This window comes from Manis pentadactyla, chromosome 11 (assembly GCF_030020395.1).
Source record: "Manis pentadactyla isolate mManPen7 chromosome 11, mManPen7.hap1, whole genome shotgun sequence".
Lineage (NCBI taxonomy): Eukaryota > Metazoa > Chordata > Mammalia > Pholidota > Manidae > Manis > Manis pentadactyla.
The window spans coordinates 98,282,226-98,304,370 of NC_080029.1; the positions used below are offsets into that span (position 1 = coordinate 98,282,226).

Sequence of the window (22,145 nt, forward strand, 5' to 3'; positions counted from 1 at the left end):
ATTTATGCCCTGTAGCTTCTATGCCCAGCATTTGTCTTGAGGTATCTTTACCACTTGGAAGAATTATGATACTCGGTAAATTTGATATGAGGCACGAATTCTATTTAAGGGTTGTAATTAGGAAGGAAGAAGAAAAGCTATAGAAGTAGCAGGCGGCAGAAAACATGGGAAGATTGATTATTTCTTTGACATATCTTCTTGTAGAGTAACTTCAGCATGTATAGGTTTTAAGCTACTACTTAAATTGCGCACACACATTAACATAATAGGAGTATAGTTACATAACCAAAGCATATCTGTAATTACCAGCCATCTCCAGTGAAACCAAGAAAACCAGTTAGGCACCTTAGGCATTTGTGAAAACTTATCTATGATATGGTGGATATTGTCCAACTGAACTTGAAGAGTCTGAGAGAAATCAGACAAATTAAAACAACCCATTCCTGGGGAATGTTCACATCCCATATGTTCTTTTAACAGTAAATAGTCTGTAGTTGTAAGATTTTGGAGCGCTACAACTTGCACTTCTCCTAATTCTTGGTTGAGTTCCAACAGTATAGATCCAGTCAAATTTGTTGTTTTACTGTATGCACAGGCCAGCTTAGATATCTCCTTCTTCATACCCATGGCAAGTCCAGGAACTGGTGGGATGAGTGCATCTACAGCTGTAGCAGTGCGTGGATCTTTGTTGGGGTTTTTTGATGATCATCTTCTGGCATGAGTCTTCCAGAGAGTGCTGATATTGGAAGTTCTTTTTCATATCGTATCTTAGTTCATTTTCGGGGTAGCCCAATTAGGCTTTGATCCTCTGTATAAACACAAACAGACCCTTTGCCTACACTTTTATATGCCCTTTATACCCTTGTGTAGAACTCATTGGAGGTTACCACACAGGAACTGCCCTTTTTTTTTTTTTGGTATCACTAATCTACACTTACATGACGAATATTATGTTTACTAGGCTCTCTCCTATACCACGACCCCCATAAACCCCTTTACAGTCACTGTCCATCAGCATAGCAAAATGTTGTAGAATCACTACTTGCCTTCTCTGTGTTGTACAGCCCTCCCTTTTCTCCTACCCTCCCATGCACGCTAATCTTAATACCCCCCTACTTCTCCCCCACCTTATCCCTCCCTACTCACCCATCCTCCCCAGTCCCTTTCCCTTTGGTACCTGTTAGTCCATTCTTGAGTTCTGTGATTCTGCTGCTGTTTTGTTCCTTCAGTTTTTCCTTTGTTCTTATATTCCACAGATAAGTGAAATCATTTGGTATTTCTCTTTCTCCGCTTGGCTTGTTTCACTGAGCATAATACCCTCCAGCTCCATCCATGTTGCTGCAAATGGTTGGATTTGCCCTTTTCTTATGGCTGAGTAGTATTCCATTGTGTATATGTACCACCTCTTCTTTATCCATTCATCTATCGATGGACATTTAGGTTGCTTCCAATTCTTGGCTATTGTAAATAGTGCTGCGATAAACATAGGGGTACACTGATCTTTCTCATACTTGATTGCTGCATTCTTAGGGTAAATTCCTAGGAGTGCAATTCCTGGGTCAAATGGTAAGTCTGTTTTGAGCATTTTGATGTACCTCCATACTGCTTTCCACAATGGTTGAACTAACTTACATTCCCACCAGCAGTGTAGGAGGGTTCCCCTTTCTCCACAGCCTCGCCAACATTTGTTGTTGTTTGTCTTTTGGATGGCAGCCATCCTTACTGGTGTGAGGTGATACCTTATTGTAGTTTTAATTTGCATTTCTCTGATAATTAGCGATGTGGAGCATCTTTTCATGTGCCTGTTGGCCATCTGTATTTCTTTTTTGGAGAACTGTCTGTTCAGTTCCTCTGCCCATTTTTTAATTGGGTTATTTGTTTTTTGTTTTTTGAGGCGTGTGAGCTCTTTATATATTCTGGACATCAAGCCTTTATCGGATGTGTCATTTTCAAATATATTCTCCCATACTGTAGGGTTCCTCTTTGTTCTATTGATGGTGTCTTTTGCTGTACAGAAGCTTTTCAGCTTAATATAGTCCCACTTATTCATTTTTGCTGTTGTTTCCCTTGCCTGGGGAGATATGTTCAAGAAGAGGTCACTCATGTTTATGTCTAAGAGGTTTTTGCCTATGTTTTCTTCCAAGAGTTTAATGGTTTCATGACTTACATTCAGGTCTTTGATCTATTTTGAGTTTACTTTTGTATATGGGGTTAGACAATGGTGCAGTTTCATTCTCCTACATGTAGCTGTCCAGTTTTGCCAGCACCATCTGTTGAAGAGACTGTCATTTCGCCATTGTATGTCCATGGCTCCTTTATCAAATATTAATTGACCATATATGTCTAGGTTAATGTCTGGATTCTCTAGTCTGTTCCATTGGTCTGTGGCTCTGCTCTTGTTCCAGTACCAAATTGTCTTGATTACTATGGCTTTATAGTAGAGCTTGAAGTTGGGGAGTGAGATCCCCCCTACTTTATTCTTCTTTCTCAGGATTGCTTTGGCTATTCGGGGTCTTTGGTGTTTCCATTACGAATTTTTGAATTATTTGTTCCAGTTCATTGAAGAATGTTGCTGGAAGTTTCATAGGGATTGCATCAAATCTGTATATTGCTTTGGGCAGGATGGCCATTTTGACGATATTAATTCTTCCTAGCCACGAGCATGGGATGAGTTTCCATCTGTTAGTATCCCCTTTAATTTCTCTTAAGAGTGACTTGTAGTTTTCAGAGTATAAGTCTTTCACTTCTTTGGTTAGGTTTATTCCTAAGTATTTTTTTTTTGATGCAATTGTGAATGGAGTTGTTTTCCTGATTTCTCTTTCTGTTGGTTCATTGTTAGTATATAGGAAAGCCACAGATTTCTGTGTGTTGATTTTGTATCCTGCAACTTTGCTGTATTCCGATATCAGTTCTAGTAGTTTTGGGGTGGAGTCTTTAGGGTTTTTTATGTACAGTATCATGTCATCTGGAAATAGTGACAGTTTAACTTTTTCTTTACCAATCTGGATTCCTTGTATTTCTTTGTTTTGTCTGATTGCCGTGGCTAGGACCTCCAGTACTATGTTAAATAACAGTGGAGAGAGTGGGCATCCCTGTCTAGTTCCCGATCTCAGAGGAAATGCTTTCAGCTTCTCGCTGTTCAATATAATGTTGGCTATGGGTTTATCATAGATGGCCTTTATTATGTTGAGGTACTTGTCCTCTATTCCCATTTTGCTGAGAGTTTTTATCATGAATGGATGTTGAACTTTGTTGAATGCTTTTTCAGCATCTATGGAGATGATCGTGTGGTTTTTGTATTTCTTTTTGTTGATGTGGTGGATGATGTTGATGGACTTTCGAATGTTGTACCATCCTTGCATCCTGGGATGAATCCCACTTGGTCATGGTGTATCATCCTTTTGATGTATTTTTGAATTCGGTTTGCTAATATTTTGTTGAGTATTTTTGCATCTACGTTTATCAGGGATATTGGTCTGTAGTTTTCTTTTTTGGTGGGGTCTTTGCCTGGTTTTGGTATTAGGGTAATGTTAGCTTCATAGAATGAGTTTGGGAGTATCCCCTCCTCCTCTATTTTTTGGAAAACTCTAAGGAGAATGGGTATTACGTCTACCCTGTATGTCTGATAAAATTCCGAGGTAAATCCATCTGGCCCGGGGGTTTTGTTCTTTGGTAGTTTTTTGATTACAGCTTCAATTTCGTTGCTGGTAATTGGTCTGTTTAGATTTTCTGTTTCTTTCTGGGTCAGTCTTGGAAGGTTGTATTTTTCTAGGAAGTTGCCCATTTCTCCTAGGTTTCCCAGCTTGTTAGCATATAGGTTTTCATAGTATTCTCTAATAATTCTTTGTATTTCTGTGGGGTCCGTCGTGATTTTTCTTTTCTCGTTTCTGATACTGTTGATTTGTGTTGACTCTCTTTTCCTCTTAATAAGTCTTGCTAGAGGCTTATCTATTTTGTTTATTTTCTCGAAGAACCAGCTCTTGGTTTCATTGATTTTTGCTATTGTTTTATTCTTCTCAATTTTATTTATTTCTTCTCTGATCTTTATTATGTCCCTCCTTCTGCTGACCTTAGGCCTCATTTGTTCTTCTTTTTCCAATTTCGATAATTGTGTCATTAGACCATTCATTTGGGATTGTTCTTCCTTTTTTAAATATGCTTGGATTGCTATATACTTTCCTCTTAAGACTGCTTTTGCTGTGTCCCACAGAAGTTGGGGCTTAGTGTTGTTGTTGTCATTTGTTTCCATATATTGCTGGATCTCCATTCTGATTTGGTCATTGATCCATTGATTATTTAGGAGCGTGTTGTTACGCCTCCATGTGTTTGTGAGCCTCTTTGCTTTCTTTGTACAGTTTATTTGTAGTTTTCTGCCTTTGTGGTCTGAAAAGTTGGTTGGTAGGATTTCATTCTTTTGGAATTTTCTGAGGCTCTTTTTGTGGCCTAGTATGTGGTCTATTCTGGAGAATGTTCCATGTGCACTTGAGAAGAATGTATATCCCGCTGCTTTTTTATGTAGAGTTCTATAGATGTCTATTAGGTCCATCTGCTCTACTGTGTTGTTCAGTGCTTCCGTGTCCTTACTTATTTTCTGCCCAGTGGATCTATCCTTTGTGGTGAGTGGTGTGTTGAAGTCTCCTAGAATGAATGCATTCCAGTCTATATCCCCCTTTAGTTCTGTTAGTATTTGTTTCACATATGCTGGTGCTCCTGTGTTGGGTGCATATATATTTAGAATGGTTATATCCTCTTGTTGGACTGAGCCCTTTATCATTATGTAGTGTCCTTCTTTATCTCTTGTTACTTTCTTTGTTTTGAAGTCTATTTTGTCTGATATTAGTACTGCATTCCCTGCTTTCTGCTCGCTGTTGTTTACTTGAAATATGTTTTTCCATCCCTTGACTTTTAGTCTGTACATGTCTTTGGGTTTGAGGTGAGTTTCTTGTAAGCAGCATAGAGATGGGTCTTGCTTTTTTATCCATTCTATTACTCTGTGTCTTTTGATTGGTGCATTCAGCCCATTAACATTTAGGGTGACTATTGAAAGATATGTACTTATTGCCATTTCAGGCTTTAAATTCGTGGTTACCAAAGGTTCAAGGTTAGCCTCTTTAGTGTCTTACTGCCTTACTTAGCTTGATTATTGAGCTGTTATATACACTGTCTGGAGATTCTTTTCTTCTCTCCCTTCTTATTCCTCCTCCTCGATTCTTCATGTGTTAGGTGTTTTGTGCTGTGCTCTTTCTAGGAGTGCTCCCATCTAGAGCAGTCCCTGTAAGATGTTCTGTAGAGGTGTTTTGTGGGAAGCAAATTCCCTCAGCTTTTGTTTGTCTGGGAATTGTTTAATCCCACCGTCGTATTTGAATGATAGTTGTGCTGGATACAGTATCCTTGGTTCAAGGCCCTTCTGTTTCATTGTATTAAATATATCATGCCATTCTCTTCTGGGCTGTAGGGTTTCTGTCGAGAAGTCTGATGTTAGCCTGATGGGTTTTCCTTTATAGGTGACCTTTTTCTCTCTAGCTGCCTTTAAAACTCTTTCCTTGTCCTTGATCTTTGCCATTTTAATTATTATGTGTCTTGGTGTTGTCCTCCTTGGATGCTTTTTGTTGGGGGTTCTGTGTATTTCCGTGGTCTGTTCGATTATTTCCTCCCCCTGTTTGGGGAAGTTTTCAGCAATTATTTCTTCTAAGATACTTTCCATCTCTTTTCCTCTCTCTTCTTCTTCTGGAACCCCTATAATACGGATATTGTTACTTTTGGATTGGTCACACAGTTCTCTTAATATTGTTTCATTCCTGGAGATCCTTTTCTCTCTCTCTATGTCAGCTTCTATGCGTTCCTGTTCTCTGGTTTCAATTCCATCAATGTCCTCTTGCATCCTATCCATTCTGCTTATAAACCCCTCCAGAGTTTGTTTCATTTCTGTGATCTCCTTTCTGGCATCTGTGATCTCCCTCTGGACTTCATCCCATTTTTCTTGCGTATTTCTCTGCATCTCTGTCAGCATGTTTATGATTCTTATTTTGAATTCTTTTTCAGGAAGACTGATTAGGTCTGTCTCCTTCTCTGGTGTTGTCTCTGTGATGTTTGTCTGCCTGTAGCTTTGCCTTTTCATGGTGATAGGAATAGTTTGCAGAGCTGGGACGAGTGACGGCTGGAAGAACTTCCCTTCTTGTTGGTTTGTGGCCCTCCTCTCCTGGGAGAACAGCGACCTCTAGTGGCTTGGGCTTGACAGCTGCTCGCAGACAGGGTTTCTGCTTCCTGCCCGGCTGCTGTGGAGTTTATCTCCGCTGTTGCTGTGGGTGTGGCCTGGTTCGGACCTCTGCTCCAAAGTGGTGGAGTCGCATTGGAGCAGGAGCTGCTGGGAGGCTATTTATCTCCGTGAGCGTTCTCCCTGCTTCCTGCAGCCCAGGGGTTAGGGTGCCCAGAGATCCCCGGATTCCCTACCTCTGGATTAAGTGTCCCCCCCTGCCCCTTTAAGACTTCCAAAAAGCACCCGCCAAAACAAAACAATGACCACAAAAAAAAAAAATTTTTTTTAATTAAAAAAATAAAAAATTTTTGAATTAAAAAAAAAAAAAAAAGGTGGCCGCTTGTTTTTCTTTATTCTCCGGCGCCAGCCTCAGGTATCTGCTCATGGGTCTTGCTGCGCTGTTTCCCTAGTATTGGGGTCCCTATCCCTTTAAGACTTCCAAAAAGCGCTCACCAAAACAAAACAGCTAAAAAAAAAAAAAATGGTGTCTCGTTCTTCTGGTGTCCTCCGGCGCCAGGCCTCCAGTGCCCACTCACTGTTCTTGCTGCCTTGTTTCCCTAGTATTGGAGTCCCTATCCCTTTAAGACTTCCAAAAAGCGCTCGCCAAAACAAAACAGCAAAAAAATAAATAAATAAAAATAAAATATAAAAAAAAATTGGTCGCTCGCTTTTCTTATGTCCTCCTGCACCTGGCCTCCGGTGCCCGCTCACTGTTCTTGCTGCCCTGTTTTCCTAGTATCCAGGGCCCCCTGCACATGCCCTGTGTCTGCACTCTGGCCCGGATGGCTGGGGCTGGGTGTTCAGCAGTCCTGGGCTCCGTCTCCCTCCCGCTCTGCCTATTCTTCTCCCGCCAGGAGTTTCGGGGGATGGCGCTTGGCTCCCACCGGGCTGGGGCTTTTATCTTACACCCTTCGCGAGGTGCTGGGTTCTCTCAGGTGTGGATGTGGTCTGGATATTGTCCTGTGTCTTCTGGTCTTTATTCTAGGAAGAGTTGTCTTTGTTATATTTTCATAGATATATGTGGTTTTGAGAGATTTCCGCTGATCTACTCACGCCGCCATCTTCCGATCCCCTATATAGTTTTAAGTTTCATGTTTAGGTCTATGATCCATTTTAAGTTTAATTTTGGTATATAGTTTGAGGTAAATGTGGAGGTTTATTTTTTTTCTGCATATGGATGTCAAATTGTTTCAGTATTATTTGTTAAAAAGATGATTCTTTCCCTATTGAATTGTCTTGGCACCTTTGTTGAGAACAGTTAATCGTTTAATTCCCAACATAATTTGACTCTTGAAAAGTATGTTTTTGATAATTTTATGTTACCCTGTGTTATGATTATATTTATTCTTTATTAAACCAAAACTCCTCAAAGACAGAACTATTTTACATCTGAATCCCATGAAACTTGCCTATAGAAAATGCTCAGTGAAAATATGATGTCTTTCTTTTTCAAGACTCCTCATTGTCCTGGATTGAGACATATGGTTACCTCAACCAGGCTCATGATTTAGTATCCTTTCAGACTGATCAGCATTAAGAATGTTTTTAATACATTTATTCAAGAGGCTCAACATTTATTTAGAAGGACAGAAAAGGAAGACTCCTGTTGTATTAGTCAAGATCTGGGCAGCAAACTCACGGCATAACCTAGGGGTTAACTGAAAAGAGTTTAATAAAGGACTAGTTATAGAGAATGGGGGCAGTGTTAAAGTGACCAGCAAAGATGGTGAAACACCCGTTGACTAGCAACTGCCTAGAAATCATACATCTTGAAGGCTTGCAAGTGTGAAGGGAGGAAATAGTTTTACCAGAGCTCACCAAGAGTTGGGAGCCCTGGAAGATGGACTAACCTCCCAATAGCAGCCAGTTGTAAGCACAGTTACTGCCACAACTATGCCAAAAAATGAGGGGTTAGGGAGGGGGATGGGAGTGATAAATGCCTCAAGTTCTCTGCTCCATTGCCCTCTCCTATCCTGCCAGGGACCAACGCCAATCAGAAGCCAGAGGGTAAAGGAGCCCAGGTACACTTCATGGGGATCAGCCTCCAGGAGGATAGAGAAGGATGAAGAGTAGATCCAGAAATCAAATGAGGAGTAAATAGCACAACGTATCTTGTGCAATTTAGATGTGGCATAAATTATATACTTCACTCAGGGAAGGAATTCTCTCTCCTTTGAAGACAAATTGGTGACCATCTGTTGTCGTTGGAGCATGTTCGTTGATTTTGCCATACCATTTAAGTGGCTCACCAAAATACTATTTCTGCCTACATTTAATACCTACTCCTTCCTGAGAGAAGTTTTGATAAATACAGTTTGCACGATCTCATTACATTTCCACTTTACAGACTGATGTCCTTGCCTAGTTAGTTGGTTTTTATCTGCCTTAGTCTCTTCAGATTAAATAAAATGATGTATGCAAATGCATAGTGTTTACAAAGTCCTCAGTAAATGTATAATTTTTAACTTAATAAACTACTTATACTAACCCTTCAGAATGCTCTATACTGCATTACAGCTTTCATCTCTAAAACTGTCAGGAGGAATGTACAAATATAGGATGATTAGACAAGCTAGGAGTTTCCATTTCTTATGTTGACTTTGGCCTTATAAAAATTCAACTACACAATTTCAGCAATATTATTGTTATTTGCCATTTTGGTATCTCTAATGCCCACTTGTTTTCATTCCCACCTGGAATGGAGACCACACCTCCCTAGTTTTGTGTAATGAATCCACTTTTCAGTAAGATGTATGGTGTGGAGGCAAAACAGAGGGCAGACGCAATTACACTGTAATTCCAAAATAGTCTTTGTTTCTTTCCTTTATTGGAATCTGTACATTCTTTAAGTATGTTTTACATTAATCCCCACATGATTCCCAGGTGAATTAATAGCACAGTACTCAATTGACAATTGACAGGAACAGCTTGTGCTTCATTCAGAATGAATGCTGTGGCTGCACTCCTTTTACTATTCCCCATACAACCTCCTTTCTATCTTGGTGACCATCAGACTTCTGCTTCAGATCCCAGAGAATCCTGTTTCCCCTTTTGACTCCTTTTAAACAGAGCTTTTCCCCATTTCCTCCAGCTTTTGCCTGCTTCTCAGAATCTATATCTACCTTTTCTCTACCCCAATCTACTATCCCTACCCTTATCCCCACCCCGAAATTAAGGACTTGGTTTGAGGCCTCAGAGTTTGGGATTCTGGATGAGTTGTTAGTACTGTGCTGCTGTGTTGTGGCTTAGATTTACGTTTATGGATTGATTTGAGAATAAAATTGAAAACCTTTTTCTCTATAGAATGCAAAATGCTTAGATGCTATAGGTTGTTTGACTATCCCAACTGTTTTCCTAGAAAAATAAATCCTTGAATATGTCAGTCATCTGAGACTCCTTGCAAATGTATCCCAAGAAAATAAAAATTACTCAAGATAGTAATAATCATAACTCCTTATTGAGATGGGCAACATTGGATGGTTATGGAAAGATGAAGAAAGTACTGTCAAGTTTGAACATGATTGGTACTAAATTTAGTTTCTGGGTCAAGAAAATAAAAAGAGAAAACAACATACAGTTTTAAAGTGTGGCAATTTATGTGCAATTTGGCCAGTGTAATGTGTACTTTAAGGATGAAATGCAAACTTGTAATTTCAAAATCAAGTTAACTTACATTTTTGTTTATCAGATTTCATCTTAGAGATGGAATGTGTACTATATGCAGTATTTGTGTCAATTTTTATAGTCAATTCATTTATTAAATTTTAATTTGCCGTAATACCAGGATCTTTTTTGTTTATGTTTATTTTGTATCCCCAGTGCCAAGATTAGTGCTTAGAACACAGTAGAACAATAAATATTTGTTAAGTGAATGAATAATGAAAGAACAATAGATAAAATGTGGAATGTCAATTCTAGTGGTGAAGACATAATAAATACAAATATCAATAAATGTAATTTCAGATAGCCATAAAGACAACAAACCAGATTTAGGGAATAGAGAATGATAAGAAGGAAGGTTAGGATGTTTTTCAAAGTAGGTATTTTTATCTCCCTTTTATGGCAGAAGAATTTCAGACTTGCTCAGGGTCACAAAGTTAGTAAGTGGTTGAATCACGCTAAATTCATTCCTGTATTCTTTCATTAAACATTACTAGTGCCTGTTAGACACTGAAGAGACTTGTAAAACGAGTAAAACAGTTTCTGCGTTCAAGGAAGGAGCTTATAGTCTAGATTTGTGCTAACGCAAAAGTCACTTCTTTCTGGTTGGAATTGAGATATGCTATAAGTATAAAATACATACTGGTTCTCAGAGGATTCCTATGAAAAAGTAAAATATCTGAATAATTTTTTTTTTTTTTATAAATAATTATTTTTTATTGAAGGGTAGTTGACGCACAGTATTACATTACATTAGTTTCAAGTGTACAACACAGTGATAAAACATTTATATACATAATTCTAGGTTCCAGCTATCACCCTACCGAGCTGTTACAATATCTGGACTATATTCCTTATGCTATACATTACATCCCGGTTACTTATTTATTTTACCATTGGAAGTCTGTCCTTTTTTTTTTTTTTTTTTTGAGGGCATCTCTCATATTTATTGATCAAATGGTTGTTAACGACAATAAAATTCTGTATAGGGGAGTCAATGCTCAATGCACAATCATTAATCCACCCCAAGTCTAATTTTCGTCAGTCTCCAATCTTCTGAGGCATAACAAACAAGTTCTTACATGTAGAACAAATTCTTACATAATGAATAAGTTACATAGTGAACAGTACAAGGGCAGTCATCACAGAAACTTTCGGTTTTGCTCATGCATTATGAACTATAAACAGTCAGTTCAAATATGAATACTCATTTGGTTTTTATACTTGATTTATATGTGGATACCACATTTCTCTCTTTATTATTATTATTTTTAATAAAATGCTGAAGTGATAGGTAGATACAAGATAAAGGTAGAAAACATAGTTTAGTGTTGTAAGAGAGCAAATGTAGATGATCAGGTGTGTGCCTGTAGACTATGTGTTAATCCAAGCTAGACCAGGGCAATAAAACATCCACGTATGCAGAAGATTTCTCTCAGAACAGGGGGGGGGTGAGGTTCTAAGCCTCACCTCTGTTGATCCCCAATTTCTCACCTGATGGCCCCCCTGCGACTGTGCCTGTCTTAGGTTGTTCCTCCCTTGAGGAATCTTACCCGTCTCTGGCTAACCAGTCATCTTCCGGGGCCATACAGGGAAATGTGAAGTTGGTAAGTGAGAGGGAAGCCTTATTGTTTGAAAAGGTTAGCTTTTTACTTCTTTGCATATTTATGCCCTGTGGCTTCTATGCCCAGCATTTGTCTTGAGGTATCTTTACCACTTGGAAGAATTATGATACTTGGTAAATTTGATATGAGGCACGAATTCTATTCAAGGGTTGTAATTAGGAAGGAAGAAGAAAAGCTATAGAAGTAGCAGGCGGAAGAAAACATGGGAAGATTGATTATTTCTTTGACATATCTTCTTGTAGAGTAACTTCAGCATGTATAGGTTTTAAGCTACTACTTAAATTGCGCACACACATTAACATAATAGGAGTATAGTTACATAACCAAAGCATATCTGTAATTACCAGCCATCTCCAGTGAAACCAAGAAAACCAGTTAGGCACCTTAGGCATTTGTGAAAACTTATCTATGATATGGTGGATATTGTCTAACTGAACTGGAACAGTCTGAGAGAAATCAGACAAATTAAAACAACCCATTCCTGGGGACTGTTCACATGCCATATGTTCTTTTAACAGTAAATAGTCTGTAGTTGTAAGACTTTGGAGCGCTACAATTTGCACTTCTCCAAATTTTTGGTTGAGTTCCAACAGTATAGATCCAGTCAAATTTGTTGTTTTACTGTATGCACAGGCCAGCTTAGATAACTCCTTCCTCATTCCCATGGCAAGTCCAGGAACTGGTGGGATGAGTGCATCTACAGCTGTAGCAGTGCGTGGATCTTTGTTGGGGTTTTTTGATGATCATCTTCTGGCATGAGTCTTCCAGAGAGTGCAGATGTTGGAAGTTCTTTTTCATATAGTATCTTAGTTCATTTTCGGGGTAGCCCAATTAGGTTTTGATCCTCTGTATAAACACAAACAGACCCTTTGCCTACACCTTTATATGCCCTTTATACCCTTGTGTAGAACTCGTTGGAGGTTACCACACAGGAACTGCCCTTTTTTTTTTTTTGCTTTGTTTTTGGTATCACTAATCTACACTTACATGACGAATATTATGTTTACTAGGCTCTCCCCTATACCAGGTCTCCCCTATAAACCCCTTTACAGTCACTGTCCATCAGCATAGCAAAATGTTGTAGAATCACTACTTGCCTTCTCTGTGTTGTACAGCCCTCCCTTTTCTCCTACCCTCCCATGCACGCTAATCTTAATACCCCCCTACTTCTCCCCCCCTTATCCCTCCCTACCCTCCCATCCTCCCCAGTCCCTTTCCCTTTGGTACCTGTTAGTCCATTCTTGAGTTCTGTGATTCTGCTGCTGTTTTGTTCCTTCAGTTTTTCCTTTGTTCTTATATTCCACAGATAAGTGAAATCATTTGGTATTTCTCTTTCTCCGCTTGGCTTGTTTCACTGAGCATAATACCCTCCAGCTCCATCCATGTTGCTGCAAATGATTGGATTTGCCCTTTTCTTATGGCTGAGTAGTATTCCATTGTGTATATGTACCACATCTTCTTTATCCATTCATCTATCGATGGACATTTAGGTTGCTTCCAATTCTTGGCTATTGTAAATAGTGCTGCAATAAACATAGGGGTGCATCTGTCTTTCTCAAACTTGATTGCTGCATTCTTAGGGTAAATTCCTAGGAGTGCAATTCCTGGGTCAAATGGTAAGTCTGTTTTGAGCATTTTGATGTACCTCCATACTGCTTTCCACAATGGTTGAACTAACTTACATTCCCACCAGCAGTGTAGGAGGGTTCCCCTTTCTCCACAGCCTCGCCAACATTTGTTGTTGTTTGTCTTTTGGATGGCAGCCATCCTTACTGGTGTGAGGTGATACCTCATTGTAGTTTTAATTTGCATTTCTCTGATAATTAGCGATGTGGAGCATCTTTTCATGTGCCTGTTGGCCATCTGTATTTCTTTTTTGGAGAACTGTCTGTTCAGTTCCTCTGCCCATTTTTTAATTGGGTTATTTGTTTTTTGTTTGTTGAGGCGTGTGAGCTCTTTATATATTCTGGACGTCAAGCCTTTATCGGATGTGTCATTTTCAAATATATTCTCCCATACTGTAGGGATCGTTCTTGTTCTATTGATGGTGTCTTTTGCTGTACAGAAGCTTTTCAGCTTAATATAGTCCCACTTATTCATTTTTGCTGTTGTTTTCCTTGCCCCGGGGAGATATGTTCAAAAAGAGGTCACACATGTTTATGTCTAAGAGGTTTTTGCCTATGTTTTCTTCCAAGAGTTTAATGGTTTCATGGCTTACATTCAGGTCTTTGATCCATTTTGAGTTTACTTTTGTATATGGGGTTAGACGATGGTGCAGTTTCATTCTCCTACATGTAGCTGTCCAGTTTTGCCAGCACCACCTGTTGAAGAGACTGTCATTTCGCCATTGTATGTCCATGGCTCCTTTATCAAATATTAATTGACCATATATGTCTGGCTTAATGTCTGGATTCTCTAGTCTGTTCCATTGGTCTGTGGCTCTGCTCTTGTGCGAGTACCAAATTATCTTGATTACTATGGATTTATAGTAGAGCTTGAAGTTGGGGAGTGAGATCCCCCCTACTTTTTTCTTCTTTCTCAGGATTGCTTTGGCTATTCGGGGTCTTTGGTGTTTCCATATGAATTTTTGAATTATTTGTTCCAATTCATTGAAGAATGTTGCTGTTAGTTTCTTAGGGATTGCATCAAATCTGTATATTGCTTTGGGCAGGATGGCCATTTTAACGATATTAATTCTTCCTAGCCACGAGCATGGGATGCGTTTCCATCTGTTAGTGTCCCCTTTAACTTCTCTTAAGAGTGACTTGTAGTTTTCAGAGTATAAGTCTTTCACTTCTTTGGTTAAGTTTATTCCTAGGTATTTTATTTTTTTTGATGCAATTGTGAATGGAGTTGTTTTCCTGATTTCTCTTTCTGTTGGTTCATTGTTAGTATATAGGAAAGCCACAGATTTCTGTGTGTTGATTTTGTATCCTGCAACTTTGCTGTATTCCGATATCAGTTCTAGTAGTTTTGGGGTGGAGTCTTTAGGGTTTTTTATGTACAGTATCATGTCATCTGCAAATAGTGACAGTTTAACTTCTTCTTTACCAATCTGGACTCCTTGTATTTCTTTATTTTGTCTGATTGCCGTGGCTAGGATCTCCAGTACTATGTTAAATAACAGTGGAGAGAGTGGGCATCCCTGTCTAGTTCCCGATCTCAGAGGAAATGCTTTCAGCTTCTCGCTGTTCAATATAATGTTGGCTGTGAGTTTATCATAGATGGCCTTTATTATGTTGAGGTACTTGCCCTCTATTCCCATTTTGCTGAGAGTTTTTAACATGAATGGATGTTGAACTTTGTCAAATGCTTTTTCAGCAACTATGGAGATGATCATGTGGTTTTTGTCTTTCTTTTTGTTGATGTGGTGGATGATGTTGATAGACTTTCGAATGTTGTACCATCCTTGCATCCCTGGGATGAATCCCACTTGGTCATGGTGTATGATCCTTTTGATGTATTTTTGAATTCGGTTTGCTAATATTTTGTTGAGTATTTTTGCATCTACGTTCATCAGGGATATTGGTCTGTAGTTTTCTTTTTTGCTGGGGTCTTTGCCTGGTTTTGGTATTAGGGTGATGTTAGCTTCATAGAATGAGTTTGGGAGTATCCCCTCCTCCTCTATTTTTTGGAAAACTTTAAGGAGAATGGGTATTATGTCTTCCCTGTATGTCTGATAAAATTCCGAGGTAAATCCATCTGGCCCGGGGGTTTTGTTCTTTGGTAGTTTTTTGATTACAGCTTCAATTTCGTTGCTGGTAATTGGTCTGTTTAGATTTTCTGTTTCTTTCTGGGTCAATCTTGGAAGGTTATATTTTTCTAGGAAGTTGTCCATTTCTCCTAGGTTTCCCAGCTTGTTAGCATATAGGTTTTCATAGTATTCTCCAATAATTCTTTGCATTTCCGTGGGGTCCGTCGTGATTTTTCCTTTCTCGTTTCTGATACTGTTGATTTGTGTTGACTCTCTTTTTTTCTTAATAAGTCTGGCTAGAGGCTTATCTATTTTGTTTATTTTCTCGAAGAACCAGCTCTTGGTTTCATTGATTTTTGCTATTGTTTTATTCTTCTCAATTTTATTTATTTCTTCTCTGATCTTTATTATGTCCCTCCTTCTGCTGACCTTAGGCCTCATCTCTTCGTCTTTTTCCAATTTCGATAATTGTGACATTAGACCATTCATTTGGGATTGCTCTTCCCTTTTTAAATATGCTTGGATTGCTATATACTTTCCTCTTAAGACTGCTTTTGCTGTGTCCCACAGAAGTTGGGGCTTAGTGTTGTTGTTGTCATTTGTTTCCATATATTGCTGGATCTCCATTTTGATTTGGTCATTGATCCATTGATTATTTAGGAGCGTGTTGTTAAGCCTCCATGTGTTTGTGAGCCTCTTTGCTTTCTTTGTACAGTTTATTTCTAGTTTTATTCCTTTGTGGTCTGAAAAGTTGGTTGGTAGGATTTCATTCTTTTGGAATTTTCTGAGGCTCTTTTTGTGGCCTAGTATGTGGTCTATTCTGGAGAATGTTCCATGTGCACTTGAGAAGAATGTATATCCCGCTGCTTTTTTATGTAGAGTTCTATAGATGTCTATTAGGTCCATCTGCTCTACTGTGTTGTTCAGTGCTTCCGTGTCCTTACTTATTTTCTGCCCAGTGGATCTATCCTTTGTGGTGAGTGGTGTGTTGAAGTCTCCTAGAATGAATGCATTCCAGTCTATATCCCCCTTTAGTTCTGTTAGTATTTGTTTCACATATGCTGGTGCTCCTGTGTTGGGTGCATATATATTTAGAATGGTTATATCCTCTTGTTGGACTGAGCCCTTTATCATTATGTAGTGTCCTTCTTTATCTCTTGTTACTTTCTTTGTTTTGAAGTCTATTTTGTCTGATATTAGTACTGCATTCCCTGCTTTCTGCTCGCTGTTGTTTACTTGAAATATGTTTTTCCATCCCTTGACTTTTAGTCTGTACATGTCTTTGGGTTTGAGGTGAGTTTCTTGTAAGCAGCATAGAGATGGGTCTTGCTTTTTTATCCATTCTGTTACTCTGTGTCTTTTGATTGGTGCCTTCAACCCATTAACATTTAGGGTGACTATTGAAAGATATGTACTTATTGCCATTGCAGGCTTTAAATTCGTGGTTACCAAAGGTTCAAGGTTAGCCTCTTTAGTATCTTACCGCCTAACTTAGCTCGCTTATTGAGCTGTTATATACACTGTCTGGAGATTCTTTTCTTCTCTCCCTTCTTGTTCCTCCTCCTCGATTCTTCATATGTTGGGTGTTTTGTGCTGTGCTCTTTCTAGGAGTGCTCCCATCTTGAGCAGTCCCTGTAAGATGTTCTGTAGATGTGGTTTGTGGAAAGCAAATTCCCTCAGCTTTTGTTTGTCTGGGAATTGTTTAATCCCACCGTCATATTTGAATGATAGTCGTGCTGGATACAGTATCCTTGGTTCAAGGCCCTTCTGTTTCATTGTATTAAATATATCATGCCATTCTCTTCTGGCCTGTAGGGTTTCTGTTGAGAAATCTGACGTTAGCCTGATGGCTTTCCCTTTATAGGTGACTTTTTTCTCTCTAGCTGCCTTTAACACTCTTTCCTTGTCCTTGATCTTTGCCATTTTAATTATTATGTGTCTTGGTGTTGCCCTTCTTGGATCCTTTCTGTTGGGGGTTCTGTGTATTTCCGTGGTCTGTTCGATTACTTCCTCCCCCAGTGTGGGGAAGTTTTCAGCAATTATTTCTTCTAAGATACTTTCCATCTCTTTTCCTCTCTCTTCTTCTTCTGGGATCCCTATAATATGGATATTGTTCCTTTTGGATTGGTCACACAGTTCTCTTAATATTGTTTCATTCCTGGAGATCCTTTTGTCTCTCTCTCTGTCAGCTTCTATGCGTTCCTGTTCTCTGATTTCAATTCCATCAATGGCCTCTTGCATTCTATCCATTCTGCTTATAAACCCTTCCAGAGTTTGTTTCATTTCTGCGATCTCATTTCTGGCATCTTTGATCTCCTTCCGGACTTCATCCCATTTCTCTTGCGTATTTCTCTGCATCTCTGTCAGCATGTTTATGATTCTTATTTTGAATTCTTTTTCAGGGAGACTTGTTACGTCTGTCTCCTTCTCTGGTGTTGTCTCTGTGATCTTTGTCTGCCTGTTGCTTTGCCTTTTCATGGTGATAGAAATAGTCTGCAGAACTGGGACGAGTGACGGCTGGAAGGACTTCCTTTCTTGTTGGTTTGTGTCCCTCCTCTCCTGGGAGAACAGCGACCTCTAGTGGCTTGTGCTGCGCAGCTGCGCGCAGACAGGGTTTCTGCTTCCTGCCCGGCTGCTATGGAGTTAATCTCCGCTGTTGCTGTGGGCGTGGCCTGGCTCAGGCAGCTACTCCAAAATGGTGGAGTCTCGTTTGGAGCAGGAGCTGCTGGGAGGCTATTTATCTCCGTAAGGGGCCTCCCTGCTCCCTGCAGCCCAGGGGTTAGGGTGCCCAGAGATCCCGGAGTCCCTACCTCTGGATTAAGTGACCCGCCCTGCCCCTTTAAGACTTCCAAAAAGCACCCGCCAAAACAAAACAATGCCCACCAAAAAAAAAAAAAAGAAAAAAAAAAGTTTTTAATTAAAAAAAAAAATTTTTTTTTTAAAAAAAGTGATCGTTTGTTTTTCTTTATTCTCCGGTGCCATCCTCAGGCCTCTGCTCATCGGTCTTTCTGCCCTGTTTCCCTAGTGTTGGGGTCCCTATCCCTTTAAGACTTCCAAAATGCGCTCGCCGAAACAAAACAGCAAGAAAGCAAAAAAAAATGGTCGCGCGCTTTTCTTATGTCCTCTGTCGCCCAGCCTCCAGTGCCCGCTCACTGTTCTTGCTGCCCTGTTTTCCTAGTATCGAGCGCCCTGCACTCTGGCCCGGATGGCGGGGGCTGGGTGTTCGGCAGTCCTGGGCTCCGTCTCCCTCCCGCTCTGCCTGCTCTTCTCCCACCGGGAGCTGGGGGGAGGGGCGCTCGGCTCCCGCGGGGCCGGGGCTTGTATCTTACCCCCTTCGCGAGGCGCTGGGTTCTCTCAGGTGTGGATGTGGTCTGGATATTGTCCTGTGTCCTCTGGTCTTTATTCTAGGAAGGGTTGTCTTTGTTATATTTTCATAGATATATGTTGTTTTGGGAGGAGATTTCTGCTGCTCTACTCACGCCGCCATCTTCCGCCCCTCTCCTGAATAATTTTTTATATTGATATATTTGTTGAAACAATGTTTGGAAATATTTTTTATTTTTTGTTTTTTAATTGAAATAGAGTTGATATACAATAGTATATAGGCTTCAGGTGTACAACATAGTGATTTGACAATTATATACATTACTAAATACAATGATAAGCATAGTTGCTGTCTGTCAGTAAGAAAGATACCACAGTATTATCAACCGTATTTCTTGTGCTGTATTTTATCCCCATGACTAATTTATTTTATAGTTGAATGTTTGTGCCTTTCCATTCCCTTCACCTATTTCACTCATCCTCCCAACCCCCTCCCCTGTGACAACTACCAGTCTGTTCTGTTTATGAGTCTATTTCTGTTTTGTTTGCTTGTTTTGTTTTCTAGTTTCAACATATTAGTGAAATCATACAGTATTTGTCTTTGAGTTATGTCACTTAGCATAATACCCTCTAGGTCCATCCATGCTGTTGCAAATGGCAGGATTTCATTCTTTTTATAGCTGAGTAATATTCCTATATATATATATATATATATATATACCACATCTTTATTCATTTACCCATTCATGGATGCTTAGGTTATTTCCATATCTTGGCTATTATAAATAATGCTGCAGTAAATATAGGACTGTATATATCTTTTTTTGAATTAATGATTTCATTTTCTTGGGGTAAATTCTCAGAAGTGGAATTACTGGATCATGTGGTAGTTCTATTTTTAGTTTTTTGAGGAACCTCAATACTGCTTTCCATAGTGGTTGCACCAATTTACCTTCCCAGTAGTTTCTTTTTCTCCACATTCTTGTCAACACTTTTATTTCTTGTCTTGTTGATGTTAGCCATTCTGACTAGTATGAGGCGGTATCTCATTGTGGTTTTAATTTGCATTTCCCTGATGATTATTGATGTTGAGCATACTTTCATGTGTCTATTGGTCATCTGTATGTCTTCTTTGGAAATATCTACTCAGGTCCTCTGCCATTTTTTAATTGGGTTATTTGCTTTTTTTGGTGTTGAGTTGTATGAGTTCTTTATATATTATGGATATTAAACCCTTATTGGATATATTTGTTATATACTTGGATATTAACCCCTATATAATTTGCAAATATATTTTCCCAATCAGTAGGTTGCCTTTTCATTTTGGTGGTTTTCTTTAATACAAAGAAGCTTTTTAGTTTGATGAAGTCCCACTTATTTATTTTTGTTTTTGTTTCCCTTGCCTGAGGAGACATAGCTAGAAAGAAATTCCTAATGCCAATATTAAAGAATGTACTGGCTATGTTTTCTTTTAGGAGTTTTATGGTTTCAGGTCTTTTATTTAGGTCTTTAATTCATTTTGAGTTTAATTTTATGTATGGCATAAGACAGTGATCCAGTTTCATTTTTTGCTCAATAACTTACTTTTAACTTTATTGGGGGGGGGTCTCATCAGAGGTCACACATTCAGAAGTAGGCTGGATTTTAATTCCAGCCCCCCTGTCCCCTTCCTTTTCTCTTTGGGCCAGTTATGTAAAGAATGGGAGTTTTATTAGTTGCTCTATAAAGTGCTTTCTAGTCTACATCGGTTTTGTTGAGATTGCAGTAGAAACATATCTAAGATTCAAACTAATAATTTACCATCAGGTTTCATTTAGCAAAGTTAATATTTGGTTATCAAATACACATTCAATAGGAAATATTCTTTTATGAAAGTTTCCATAGTTGTGCTCATTTTTAAAATACTGTATAGAATGTGTTTGAGACTATTTTTAAAAAGTATTATTTTCAAAGCTTCAAAATTTATTTTTCAGTGTCCACAAAAGGACATATTAAAATATATCTGAATAAAAAATGATCTTTCCTTTTCCATATTTACTGATGTTCCTAAAAATTTCACATTTTTTTCTCACTTAGGTTCTCTCTGCATTCAGGTCTATTTACAGAGTGACAATGATGCCCCCTCCTTACTCAGGAGTAAACTACAAGAATTTATTTGGGTTAAAAAAATATATATAATCACCTCATTTGAAAGTGATATGGTGAGACTGAAATAATAGTGAGAAAGTAGCCCTGAGACCAGAGTAAGTTTGTTTCCATGGTATGCCATTTATAGTAATAACCCAAGAGGGTGCTAAGGGGCTGCACCCCTTTAGCTACACTTTGATATTATCAATTCACACATTAACCTTCATTTCCCCTTTCCCTTTCCCCAATATACACACATAGAAGTTCTGGAGTGGCACTTTATTGAATCTCTCTGGATTAAACTACTACCAATAGTATGTTAGGCATGTTGGCCCAAATTTCCTCAACTAGGAAACCTTGGGATAGGTGTATTGCTAGCTGGCTTCCCTTGGGTTTAATGTTAGCATTCTGAGGTACAAAGCACACTACAGAGTTAATAGACCTGAAGTTTAATTCAAGTTTTGCTAATAATTAGCAGTGTGACCTTAGGCAACTCCCTTCACCTTTCAGTTGTTCATTCAGTTTATCTTACCTATTGATTAAAAAACGAATCTGCCAGGTACTGTTTCTAAGTGCTGGAAATACACAGTTCCTACCCTCAAGTTGCTTACCTTCTAGTGGTAACGATGGTAGAGGTGGTGAGACAGAAACAAATGCGCAAGAAAATAAATGTACAGAACTTGTGAAAACAATGACAGAAAGAAAATTTGTAACATGGTAGAGTGATGGGATGGCGATGGGTGTTTCTTGAGAGAGGGCATCTGGGATTTCTTTAGGTAACTTAAAACTGGTGGCATTAAGAAGAAAACAAATCCTACCATTTGCAGCAACATGGATGGAGCTAGAGGGTATTATGCTCAGTGAAATAAACCAGGCAGAGAAAGACAAGTACCAATGATTTCACTCATCTGTGGAGTATAAGAACAAAGAAAAAACTGAAAGAACAAAACAGTAGGAGACTCACAGAACCCAAGAATGGACTAACAGTTACCAAAGGGAAAGGGACTAGGGAGGATGGGTTGGAAGAGAGGGATGAGGGGGAAATAGGGGCATTCTGATGGGTAGTGACTGTAATGGGGTATGTGGTGGGGACATACATGAGCATAATGTTGCTCATGTAATTGTAAATTAATGATGCCAAAAAAAAAAACAACCAACCAATAAACAAAAAACTGAAGGGGTTGAACTGGATTGTAAGAGTTCTTGCAGTTTGAAAGACATGTTTTCTACTTTTGACTAATTATATTCTGTGAAGGCCCACCAATGCCTTTATTCTAGAAGTAAATGCGAATATGTTTAAACCAAGTGCTGCATCAATGTATACTGTCTGATTTAGAAATAATCCGCATAAGAAGCAATAACTAAACATGTTGGTGTTATTTGGGGGTTGTAAATGCTGGTTTAATTAAAGAGAAAACCTCTAACTTAAAAAGAATGCAACCTGAGGCTCCAGGTTATA

The 22,145-nt window shown here is 39.0% G+C and overlaps 1 protein-coding gene across 2 annotated transcripts in view; it reads left to right on the top strand.

Annotated features, from left to right (window-relative positions):
* The window catches only part of GALK2 (galactokinase 2), a 186,577-nt gene that overhangs the window by 19,241 nt on the left and 145,191 nt on the right, over positions 1-22,145 (top strand). The gene's annotated exons all lie outside the window — the stretch shown is intronic.